Consider the following 14,643-nt stretch of genomic DNA (forward strand, 5'->3'; position numbering starts at 1 on the left):
TATGAGTACCGAATCTGAAGTTAAAAATGATAACCTAAATCAGAACTGCAGGTTTCTCTAAATACTATATATATTTTTATAATAATTTAATACTTTTTCAACTGTTGAATCGTTTATAGGGAATCTAAAATTTTCACACGAAAACATCAACATTACGTGTTATAAATTATTTACAAAAATATAGGCATATTTGAATTACTGTAGGCGACATTGTGAAGGTATTGCGTCGATCAATTTGTATACTGTATTCCGATTGGTAATGATTTCGGCGATGTTTACGAAATGCACATGCAGTGTACGTACCGTGAGTGGATCGCGATCGGCAGTATGTATAATGCATTAAACCGTTTAATCAATATTAATGTGTTGTAGTGATCGAAACACATTGTTGAGAATAGAGAAAAGACCGTATCTATGCAAAATTTCAGCGACTTTATAGTACGGCCGCGCGCGTGGGTTGCTTACGGAAAAAAATGTGTATTGTATTAATTTTAATCGCGATAAAAACCACACCGCGACCGAACCGCGTGATCCGACTCGGTCCGCCAGATGTAGTTTTCGAAGTATTTCACTTAACATGATTTATTAACATAAATCCTTAGAGGGGAGGCGGGGGTCTACCAAATACAGATTCGGAAACGATAAAAAAAAAATCGTGTAATAAAACACTCCGACCGATGATCGATACGCAGACACGATTAAGCCATAAATTATTATTAGTGTTATATTATTATAATAGTGTATATTATACACATACACGAATGAACGAGCACGCGATCTCATACACCTCTGTGTATAATATAACATGTATTATATATGTAATATGCATACATTTATGATTATTCGTTTCGTCCGTCTGTTTTCGAGTTATTAATTATTATACGTCTCTTGTTATTACGACACGCAAGCAGAGCTGTCGTCTGCATCGTCGCTTACAATTTTACAAGTGTTGTCGCAAATAATAATATTAGTCCAAGACATCGTAAAGAATAAAACACAACTAAACCTAATAGGGTTGAACGTATAAGACCGAGTGTTTGGCGCTTGTCTCGGTTCACGAAAGCTGTGCTCGTTAAATGTAGTTATTTTAATTGAAATCCGTAAAATCTCATTAGAAAAACCATTCTGTACTGAGCTATTGGTTAAAACCACGCGTGTAGGTGAAAACGTTTCTATACAGTTTTCGATAGTTTTCCCTTGCGGTTAGAGAAAAGATATGTTGAGAAAAATTACCTCTTTAAAAAACTAACATACCGACTGGATTTCCGAAATTTAATTGTAGTAAATAAAACTTTTTTTAAAACTTTCCCACTTCCTAAGAATCTAAAACCACAAAGAAAAGAACTATTACTACTATTACTATTACTATTACTATTACTATTACTATTACTACTTCATATTATGTTTATAAAATACTTCTATGTGCAGTAATTTATTCTAACGATAACAGCCAGGAATCCGGATAGAATGATGAAAAAGAATGCAACAAATACGTATACCTATGTGATATGAATTATTAATTATTAAAAATAAAATGTATTTGTAGTTTTAAATGCACAACAATAATATTGGTTTCAAACTTCTAAAGTCAATTTTAGTTGGTTTTTAAATTGTTTGTATTTTTGCTACCCCGTGTCATATGTAATATCCAACATACCCTGTTTGTGTCGTGTACCGGAGACTTAAATTGCGTACACTTATATAATAATGTGCAGCTGTATTTCATTTCGTTATAGAATTCAAAATCAAAAAACAGTAATTACATTTCAATGGGTCTTAATTATATACATCATAATATGTATACTCGTAGTTAAAATCGTGAATAATATAGTTTTAATCAGTGTTCCATCATACAAAATGCTTTTATTATTATCAGCCCAGTTCTGCAGTAAGTACGAAATTTGATAAATTTAAGAGACTGTGGTGAGTATACTAGTATCATAATATAGGCGTACGACGCGATTATCTTTGACATCGCGAAAAATTGGCGTTGATTTATTGGCTCTTTATACAATCGACCGACGTATAATTTTCGGAGGAAACAAAAATAACGATTAAAACACGACGGTTTTTTTCTTTCATATTTCTCAAACCAAGCGTATGTTAAAATAATTATAATAATTTGCGATGCGATCTGCGGTTAAAACAATAGCCGAATATATATTATTATAATCTACGTGTTCACATCTGGCTGCGTGGTCCGGCGCTCTTGCTCGGCGTACATAATATATCTATTTATAATCGAAAGCGAACAATCGCGGAAACTCGCATAGAAGTTTAATGGTCACTCCTCGTATAGAAATGCCGAATTCGTATTATTTTCGTAATATTTTTTTTTTCTGCCCCAGGAAATTTCCCTTATCCGCGATTCACCCACACGGTGTATACAAACCGTTAATATTATAATATATAGTGAGATTCCGTACCTATAATGTATAATTATTATATTAAATGAGGTTGCCCAAGACATAATATTATATATATAATATTGTGATGTGCGATGCTACGGCATTGGTTATACATTTATTTACCTGGTATAATACGCGTGTTAGTTCTGAAAGTCTTCGATACAATTTATTGTACGTGGGTACCTAATTAGGTACATTGTACTAATATAATATATAATAATAATTTGAATGAAATAGGTACTTAACTGAGTTAATCAATGATTATCAATATTCTTAAATCCTCATAACGTGCTGAATAGCTTTCGATAATGATGGTTGAAATCTATTCAAATAATATAGATTTTTTTATTATATATTTTTAATTATTTTCTGCATTGTTTGACATAAATATAAAAAACAGAATATATACCATACCTATATAGCTTTTTTTTTATTTTTTGAGTTAATTTTTTTTGTTTGTTTTAAATACAGTGTGAAAATAATCGTATCTATTATTTTAATATATTGTTTTATAATTGATTTTCTTTTGTTTAAAAAATCGTATATCACATTATAGCTGAAATAAATTATAAATTGCAGATAATTTTAATGCATAAAGTATAATAATAATAATAATGATGATGATGATGATGATGATGATATTATGATTCGAGATTATTGGCTTCAATTATTATGCTTTTGTTACTTTTATCAATAAATTTTTATAATATTACTGAAATGTCAATACCTATAGGTACAATTATACCATAATAAACTTACTCACAAATTATTATACTAAAGTAAAAACTAAAATGTCTACTGCAACTGCATAGTGCATTGTATACAGTTACAAAATTCGTCGTCCATTAGGTAATATGCTATACAGATGAATGATCCACCAAGCATGCTTAATCCTTCATTTTATTCAATAATGCAATTCTTCAAGATCTTGTTTTTACAATTTTTATATAAACCTTCATAAGTATCATATTTTGAAATTATTTTGAGATAAAAACTTCTATTTTTCAAATGAGAATCCTCCTTCTTATCTACTAAGGTAAATTATTTACTCTATATTTTTTCCTATCAAAATCAAAATTCGAATAAGTAATTTTTTTAGTTATTTGTGTACTAAGGATAACAGGTTCATGAATCATGATTATTGATAATGAATTAAGAAGATAAAGAGATTATGGTGATTTTAAAATATTAGTAATTAATATTTATAATTTTTAAAAATGGTCCAATAGTATAATAAATACTAGATCCAATATTACATCTATTTTATATTTTTTAATGCCATTTTTAAGGTCTATTATCCTTAATGTAAACATTTTTATAACTTAGAAAAATAATTTCTTAGGTATTTGAAAAATAGACGTTTGTTATCACCACAGGACATTTCTTTATAGTACAAAAAAATTCAAGAATTTGAATGAATTAAAGAAAAAAATGGAATTGAGCTTAATTGATGAATCATCCTGTATATTTGTTAATTTACCAGACCCAACTAATAGTAACCTATATTATATATTTAATATATATTTGCCATATGTATAATATGTTATTTCCTAGGTTTTAAATACAGATATTTTTTTTTTCAATTATTTAACCTAACCACCAATTATAACTAAGTATCTGAAGCAGGAAAATATGGTTTAATGTATACATATATATACACACCTTATAGGTATTTGTTATTAATGATGTGTACGGTTTTAGAAAATGTGCTAATGACGAAGTCATGAAAATAGTCAAAAAGTGAAAGCTTAGGTTTTATAAGAACGTGTACATCTCCTTAATTGTGTTTTTCAAAGCAACGTTTTATAAAATATTTTTGAACCGAAAAATCGTAGAGCAAACATAACGTGGCTTATTTTAGTCCATGGTTAACATAACATACATAATATTATGACTTCAGGCCTGCTAGTTTATAAATTGATATAATATTATGTTAACGTATAGAAAATGACGTATATCTTTTATAAGGTATACAGGTAGGTTTATGTACTTAATAGTATAACTTATCCGAAATGTGATGTCGATTACACGCATTATTTTTAATTTAATTTCATAAATCATATAAATGTTTTTTTTAAAGTTATTTTCACCAAAATTAATATAATATTATACCTTATTGTCTTCTACCAATTGTCTTGCGCGATTATGTCTTTTTTAGATTAATACATTTTGTAACAAAGCGACCACAGTTTAGACTATTTAATATCAAATACTGTGTGTAGGTATTATTATATTTATATATATGGCAAGTTGAACGATAAAACAGGTGTGTGTCATGTGTGGTAGTACCTATATAATATAAGTAGAATATTAAAATACAGGATGATAGTTTTCAAAAGCAATTATCTATTTCATTAGCGTTAATTATACATTTTAATTTTTTGAAAAATTTAATGAAAATAATAATTAAGATTTATATATATCGTACCTCAAAATTCGTTATAAGTGAGTATATATATAATATATATATACTAGTATGTATATACATTATTTATAGCTGTACCGCAAAATCTGTTTATCTGCTGCACTGATCAGGATGCAAAATCGGAAAAAACAATTTATAGATTTCAACTGGAAGTGAAAATAATATTATAACGCAGTAGGTAGCCAAGACTCATTTGTCGAAGTTCGTCTCTAGGTTCATTAACGGACGAGGAGAAAATACAAAATATACGTCCGCGAAGATACGATCGATCGCGCGTCATCGATATATAGAGGTATACGCGTACATATTATATTAATATGATAATAATAATAGATCGTTTATGAATATACCTATACATTATTTTATTGGAACACTGTGGCGGCATCAGTGTAATACACCCGAGGCTCCCGGTCAAAGAATAATATCTGTATATATACATTATATACCCTCCGGCCTACTGCGTGATAAGATCATAGTATAATATTAAATGTGATACGATGTGTAGACTAATGGCCTAACTCCCCACCCTGCAAATTTATCGTATCCTGTCGAATTGTTTTCAAACTTGAATCGTTCGAATCGTCGAAAAGCACTGCTAAATAAAGTATATTATGTACTATTATGTACCTATATGTATATGTCGTATATAATTTATACGTATTCATTATACATTATACGTAGATATATATATTTAACTAGTGTACTAGTATAATAATAACAGGTTGACGGTCTTTAATGCAAAAGTTACTTGCGTTTCCAGTTGATTTTTAATTAAAAGTAATATTACAAATTGTAACTTATAATTTATAACACTGTGTGAGTATATACATATTTTTGGAAAATAATTTAAAATATGTTACAATTGTTCAATAAAATAGTATTTTTACTAAAGCAGAATATTTTTATGAAAATGTATACTGAACAGGCATTTTTTATTTCCCTGTTGGGAAAGTGGTGCGGAAAACCGATCAGTGTGCATGCATCCCTACAACCGTACCACTATTATACCGCTCCGCTAGAATATTACCTACACGGTGATCGCCCAAAATATTTAATAGAAAAAATTCCTGGGGGAAAAAATGTCCACAGAAGAAATGTCTGAGGGAAAAAGGGATCCAATTGATTATACAGCAGTACCTAATTGAATATATTATACATTTTTTTTGATCACAAACTGTTATCTACAAAATTGCATTAAGAAAATAGTTTTTGTAAAACGTTATCGATAAGTGATTGAATATGGATTATTAGATGTGTTATTTTAAATATGAGGCCTTTATAGTGACGTTATGAATATTTTGATTTTATTATTTATTACATTATTAATGCCTTTTATAAAATATTCTATCTTAGTATTTTAGAATTAATGTGTTCTAGGTGGTTGCCACTTGAGATCCACTGAAAGAAGCTCACAGCTCATCCCAAAACTATAAAAAAAATAAGGTTATAGAGGTATTATAGGGACTAACACATTGCTGGTCATAACTGCAATAGCATATTACAACAAATTCTGTCAATTTAGCGTCACTTTGAATTATTGGCCAATGTTATGGACTTCGTGGTATCATATGACTTAAAAAACATTGACTGCTATAACATGGTGTGACCGTCAATGAGCTAAAAATGAAATTCATATTTCGATTAATTGTACGATTATGTGTATTAAATGTATTCACACGAGTCTTTCAATATTAAAATTGCAAATCTGCATAATTAAACTTTCAAATATTTCGCTCCAATTTCGTTTTATGGTAAAACGATCATCCCTGTATTATGCGCATGCAACTTTGTACACAAATGAGTAATGGCTATAACAGAACAGTGTCACTAATGCACACGTCATACATACATACATACATACATACATACATACATACATACATACATACATACATACTTACTTACTTACATATTATTTATTACAGCTGGTGTATAGGTGAGCTTAGTGGTTGAGCCGGACTCTAAAGTTTAAATGGATGGCTATATATTATATATTTCGTTTTTACTTGTAACTATTCTCGCGTATTTCCGGAAAAGCGCTCCGTGTAATTTTTTTCTGTTCTCTGCATTGGGTACCTACTTTTCTCTGTGTATATATATAAAAGCGCATACATATTTAATGTGGCAGTCTTTTTTTTCTACCAACCTCTAAAATTTAAGTATTATACATTTATATCGAGCTCGTTTTATTTTTTAATAAACAACAACGATGACGTCATGATATACAGCCGGTGCCTATATATATAAATAATATATTAATTAACGTTAATCGTTCGGTATAAAAATCGCACCCGACAACGAATCACAAGATGTTATAAGTACGAGTAATTAATTCTTGAGGTTTTTTTTTTTCGTTTATTAATTTTATGGGTTTTTTTTTTTTCATTTAAAATATAATTACACGTTAGTTGTTTCTTTATTATTATTATTCTCATCAAATAACATCTTGAAAGTTTCGAAACCCAATAATACATTATAATATATGACATCCCCATCATCACGTCGCAATGTACAGTTTCGCCGTTATGCTTGTGTATATATATACAATATTATACGTACACAATATACAGTAACATAGTATACTCGTACGCATATCTTGTATAGCAATATATTATAAATTATTATAGTTGAATAGGTATCCCTATATATGTGCATCATGAACATTCATTTAGGCTTCATCGCAGTTCTGCCCGGCGCTATTATATTAATAATATTAAAATATCTGAGATACTGATTTAAGATAATAATAAGATGTATGCGATAAAATATTATATTCATCTATATTTAGATCCAATCTCCCTACGGTACGGATTTTATCGCAAACCATCTGTCGTAATGTACAACTAAAAACCGGTCTCGTTTAATTGATCTTGTCAAATCACCCTGTATAATGATGATGCGTATAATATATTATATATTATTATGATACGCCAAACGTGAATTTCGCAAGACTTTTAAGCTTGATTTCCAAGAAATTTGAATTCCATGCTCGCGTCATTTTTGTTTTCACTTATCTCCATCCATTTCAAAGTTTAGATCTAAGTATCAAAATTTAACTGGTGACGGTCGTAGATTTGTAACATAGTTTGAACCATAGGAAGAGTAAACAAGACGGAAAACAATGGATTAAAACGTAACAGTGAAAATTCCATAGCACCTATAGATACCTATTATCTATACATATATTAATACAATAAAATAAATAGAATATTATGAATTATGGTAAACTGAAACATATATGATTTACCATTTTTTTTACTGCTTACCTACCTGTCTATTTATTATTTTGGTTACTTGCTACAAATTCGAATAACAAAATCATGTCATCGCCGTTCTTATGCTAATATGTACCTATTGTGTATATATAGTATACAACCGCCGAGTTGTATGATATTTTTGCTTATAATATTAAAAACTAATTATAATAAAACGATGATATTAAGTATAATTTAATTACAGCATGTGGTTGTAGTTATATGATTACCATCTGAGATAAAAAAAAAAAATCAATTTTATAAAGACATAGGTATTTTTTTAACTACGTTATAATTTTCACATTTCTTATGAATAATAAAAAATGTATAGTCTGCAGTATTAAAAATAGGTATTATTAATAATTTGTCCAATCTTCGGATGGTTTTATAGGCATTTGAATCTGTATGTTGCGTATTATACTGAACATTACTATCAAAAACACTGCATAAAAGATAAACTAAAATTTGGTAATAATTTAATATTATTATACTTGGGTACCTATTATAAAGTCCAAACAGAAAACACACCAGCGGCACCTGTTGGTTTCGTGACAAACAATATTATTTTTGTATAATAACGCGTCAATTGTTATTTTGAAACCTATATGATTAATATTGGATGATCATAAAAAATATAAGCAAGTACAAAACTTTTATTTTATTTTCAAACCTGATTTTGGTTTTACAATGTTTTAGAAATCTAAGAATTTAGTTTTAAATTTTCTCAACTGGGTGTGTTTCTAAGCGTAAAGAATACTACCGACAATATATTCTAAACATTTTAGTGAAATGGAACCTAACCTAGTTTTACACAGAGTGGTTTTTTTTCTAAGTGCAATTATTTATCATTGCAGTTTTTAAATGTAATATTACTTATCCACTTAAATCTTGGGCTGAAATAAGGAAAGTACGATAAATAAATGAAATGTCTTATTCGGGTTCTAATATTTTTGATTTGTATATCCTATACATTGCATCTTTAAATAAAACACAAATTTACTGTGACATCCGAATTCAACCTCGTGTTAAAATAATGGAACCACGTCATCCTACTACACCCTGTCAGGAATACCCTCCTTAAAAATACAAAACAGCTTATTATTATAGACGCCTTCAGAGTGTATGGCGACGGGTAAAAGCGATTACTAAATTAAGCAAACTCAATTGGACGTTTGTCCAACTTATTTAATGTTTTAGCAAAACTACCGGGTTGATGTTTGTCGCCTCGTGTATATACAGCAAAACATAATAAACGACAAACTCATCGTACAAGGCATTACGCAAGTCTTACTTTTTAAATAGGATTCGCTTTCTACGATGTGAAGTTTAAATGCGGTGACTTTGGATAGGTTAATAAAATGTGTGAACCCGCAAAAAACAAATCGAGGAATATAAAAATATATATACAATAGTCTCGTAAACCCCTATTCGCCAAACCCCGAACGGCGCCACTGCCAAAGTGTGGAAAGTAAATATAAGCTATTTGGCGCATTCAGATTATGGGGTCGTGCACTTGGCCCAAAAAACTCGTAGTCAGAACTTACCTCAACCCCATACGCAGATGACCGCGACAAGTCTCCCGAAAAGGTATCTCTCCCGCTCTCTCGGAGTCAGTCCCCGTGGAATCATTTCATCACGTGTCTATATTTTATAATATACGTATGTCGTATATTATGCAATAATAAAATTCTACAGACCGATAAATGGACGTGCAGGTAGGACGTTATCCCGCATAATATATTACATCCACTGTGCATATTTACATATATATAATATAATATAATATTTATACTATCGTGGTTTACGGACTACATAATATCGTCGGGACTATATTATAGTCTTATGACGAGATATGAGATATCACAGACATGCATATTATATGTTATATAAAATATATATGAATTCGATATAATGATATGGTGTGGTGGTTTCATCGCAAATATATTACATATGCTCATCGTGGCCCATAACGCTATATTTATTAGCTTCGTACATCATGGTAACCTAACCTGCAGATGTACATACGTTTAACATATATATATATCATACATTGATATAAGTATATATATATTATATTTATAGTAAAATTACCATATACTGGAGTTGTTGTATATATATATAATATATGTGTGTACGGCCCTTATTGGTTTGTGCATAATTAAACGCGCGCTGACGGCAACGCCTCCTCGCCAACGACGATGGGAACACCTTTAGGGGCAACACGTTTCCGAAATGGCACAAAAAAAAAACCAATAATCGTAAAATCGTTCTGTCGGCTTTGTTTTTTTTGTACGAATGTTAGCTATAAAGTCACTACAACTATGCTACTATACCACTACTACTACTATACCGCCCATCAAGGCCTGGCTTGCCACATTTCGCGAGATCGCATCCTCCTCTTCTCCGACCTCTTCAACCCCTCCTCCTACTTACATGCAGCCACGTGTTTCGTTCGTGAGATTTTATGTGCGTCTTTTCGCCTAGGTACTTTTGGTATTTCATCGCTTTGGCTCGCTAATCACCGACGGACGTTGGATTTATCGCCGTCGTAATAGTAGTTGTACGTCCTATAACTACACAGAGGGATCTCATGTTGCTATTATTTGTAACATACATTTCTCACTCTGTAATCTGTATACAGCAGTTCAATTGTGTTCGAGATAATATTATACAATGTTTCAGCACGATAAATCATTATTCATTTTTTTTTATATTTATTACACCACATAACACGAGAGAACATTTTGAAAATTATGTATACAAAACGTAAATATTTTTAAATAATCCATGCATACCGCACACGCAGATCACCACTAGACAATTTAAGACTTTGGAAATCGAATAAAGTATGAGTAATACTGGGTTATACGTATAATGGCTAAAGTTTTTTTGTGATTTTATTTTAGGAATTTTTCAAACTAATGAGCCGTGTAGAATTGTTTGTAGTCATCGCATAATAATTTAGTAAAATTAGATCCCTACTCTTTAGGTTCTGTGATAAAAACGGACAGTTTTACTATAGTAAATAATTTAAACCTACTTTTACTATGTCTTTATTCTTGTTTAATCTGCGTAGTACAAATACTTATATTTATTTCACATAGTATAATTACTTGTAGACTATCATAATCGAAAATTATTTTTTGTACGCATATTATAATTCAAAATAATTAGAATTATTGAAATATTCCATTTAATATAGATTATTATATGAAATGGTATACTTAAAAAGCTTTTCCAAGTACATAATATAGTAGTATAAATATTATAAAGTACATAAAATAGGTTTTATATTTTATACAAAGTCACGTATTATCGAAATCTGTATGATTGTTTTAATTATTGTTGATAAAAACTGGTGCGCATTATATGATTACTGAATATAGCTGGTACTTGCGGCTGTTTCTATTAAATTATTGTAGGTACCCTTTGTTTCGACATAACTGACGTTAGTCTACAATAGTATACTGCACGACGACGAGAAACCGATATAATAAGTATATCGACGTAATACTTTTTATGTATAAAAAATCAACTTGTTCTGCAATATAATCGTTGTTATGTATATGTATAATATTGTTATTAGATTGATCACGAATCCCAAAGAATATGACACTATTATTATTATTATTATTATTGTTATTGGATATCTCTGACATGTACTTTCGACATTGCGGAGTTGAAAATCTCGTGACCGTTATTTATCAACATTATAATATTATGTTCACGTATCCTAATAATCGTGCGTAACTGCTGCAACTAACCCCGTTTGCACCAACCACAGTTTTTAAACTTGTCATCACTATGTCAACTATATCACCAATACTATAGAATGTCAATCTACGTTCAAAACTCTGTATAACTACTAAATTCAAATCACTTTGCCAGCATTAACTACCGTGCATACTTACTTTCATATTTCTTTAGAAGTCAAGCACGTTAGAACTCTTTATTCCATCTCATTCCGATCACATTTATTATGGTTATAACTTATAACTTATAACTTACAACCATCCAATCATCGAATGCTCTGCACCCTTAATAATTCCTTCTATAAAGTAGTGTCAGCTTTTTTTCTGGTCAGGAGTTAATACGTTAGGCAAAATAAATAAAACATAATGTTATCAACAATCAAATTATTTCGTTAAAATCTGATCAGAAATAGCGCTAAAACACAATGCTTTTCTACTGCCGTTGAGGCATTGTAATCGAGACGCATACGTTCTATTGAACTCACAAATATAGTGACCAGTAAATAATAATAGTAATTACTATTTATCGTAGATTTGTACGACAATAACAACTGCAATATCAACAACAATACTGAGGGTTAATAAACAAAAAAGTTAAAAACTATTCATTTTGACTTTTTATGTCACCTATCTCAGTATCTCATACATATCGTGTACATGCCTATTTTCCATAAACTATATATAGACATAATAGCCAACCCCTAATTTGCCAGGTACTTCGATTCGAGTACTTCTGATCCTCACTTTACCTTATTAAGTGGGGGATGGTTTTCTGCACGGCTCAATTATGCTAGGTTATTGCAATAGTACACCCTTTATATAACTGTATCACGTCAAGGAATTAAAATGGCAGCATAAGGGGGTGACTTATATTTAAGTCATGGACCGTATCCTTGCGCTGCCATTTTTTTTTTTGTTTGATAACAATATGGGATATGTGCAATAAGCCAATAACATTGTATATTTAAGCCATGGTTTTCTATGAGATTCAGTTACCCTAAAAAAAATTAAACATTTTAGATTCTACCATATTATATAATATGTATCAGTAACTTGTAAGACTATAATATAATATTATTTATCGTGATACACGTCGAATTATGCACTACGCCTGCATGTCCAATATTTATACTTCATAAACGTTTGACCTCCTGTGCACCTATTCACCCGGATTACGAATTAAATGATAATATATTATATTATAGGTAGTGCTTTAGTGGCGATCATCGAGGCACAAGTATACACGATATTATACTATATAAGTGTACCGACGGCTAGTGTTCAGTGGACAATGATTGATAGCTGGAATGCCTCTATATATACAAATATAATATTATGACGCCTACCTATACATTATAACCTTCGTGTTATGCGATAAACTACAAATTTTCACATATTTTAAGAAGTTTTAATCGATGGAATCCAGACGTTCAAAACGGTTTATTAAATATTCGCACAAATTATAAGTTCCTGGCTATAAATACATAATACGCGAATGCACATTATACCGGGTGATCCATGTAACGAAATGCACTATCTATAATTATTTCAAAAACCAATAAAGTTTTTTAAAATATTTTTTTGATAGTTTTAAGTCGTTAATAAACATTTTTTTTTAAAAATATACATGCTTTACTATGTTTTATCGTTATTTTTTTTTTTAATGACAACGTATATTTTTAATTCCTCATACCATAGCAGAATATTTATTCCATTTGCTCCATTTAAATTAAATTAAATTTTTTTCTGTTTTTAAATTGATTTGACGGGGTAAATACCATCTCAGAATATTATGACACTTTAAGGGTCATTATACTTGTGGTTAATTTATGAAAATAAAGATTATATGTAAGTCATTAAAACAGACGATATATCAATTTATCACCATTTAATTATTTTGTATTTTAAATCGGACATATTATGAAGTTTGTATTTTAAATCAAGTATTCTATTATCTTTAAGAAGACTTATATCCTGTTAATAAAACATTACGGTTCTAGGATATAAACAACAATAGTAAATCGTTGTGTGCTTACAACTTTTACTAGATTTAATGCCAAATACATTATAAATTTTACTAAAAGCACTTTACAAATAGTAAAAATCAAACATTAAATAGTAACAATCGGTTTTTATTCTTGGCTTTTGACCAAATTGCGAACTATCATAAACTTCATTGCTAGTCCAAAATAAATTATTTGATTCAATTCTATACACTTGTTTTAAATTATTTATCAAAAATATTTTTTCTATATAATTATAGCTTGTTTCAATCATTTTTTTTACGACTTCCTATGATAGGTATTATTAGTATCACCCGAGTAGCTAGGTATTAATAGTTATTACTGAAAATAAATTATTATCTTGTAACGTATAATAATGGTTATAAGTGGTAACTATTGTTAAAAATATGAGAGTTAAATTATTCTTTTCAAAATATCTGAGAAATAAATTTCCAGAGAACAATAAATTAAAATTCAAATAATATCAACAAATATATTATATAATCATTAGTATAAAAAAAGTATGATTACTAAAATATGAATTCATTATAATATTATTATGTATAATGTATATAATATTAATATACAAATGGTATTTTCAAAGATTCTTAGTATTTTTTATTGATACTACCTTTAAATTTGGTAATAGGTCATGCACTCTAATATAAAAAACTACAGAGTAAAACGGATTATATACCTACCATTTATGTATATAGCGTTTTTATTTACGTTTTAAATAATCAAAATAATTTAAAATGTATCAAATTGATAATTCGTAAATCGTAATAGTTTAGTTTTTGT

At 29.4% G+C, this 14,643-nt stretch overlaps 1 protein-coding gene across 3 annotated transcripts in view; it reads left to right on the forward strand.

The window, feature by feature from the left end:
* The window catches only part of LOC132940465 (protein-tyrosine sulfotransferase), a 105,339-nt gene that overhangs the window by 52,382 nt on the left and 38,314 nt on the right, over positions 1-14,643 (forward strand). The window lies entirely within an intron of this gene.

This window comes from Metopolophium dirhodum, chromosome 3, assembly GCF_019925205.1.
Source record: "Metopolophium dirhodum isolate CAU chromosome 3, ASM1992520v1, whole genome shotgun sequence".
Taxonomy (NCBI): domain Eukaryota; kingdom Metazoa; phylum Arthropoda; class Insecta; order Hemiptera; family Aphididae; genus Metopolophium; species Metopolophium dirhodum.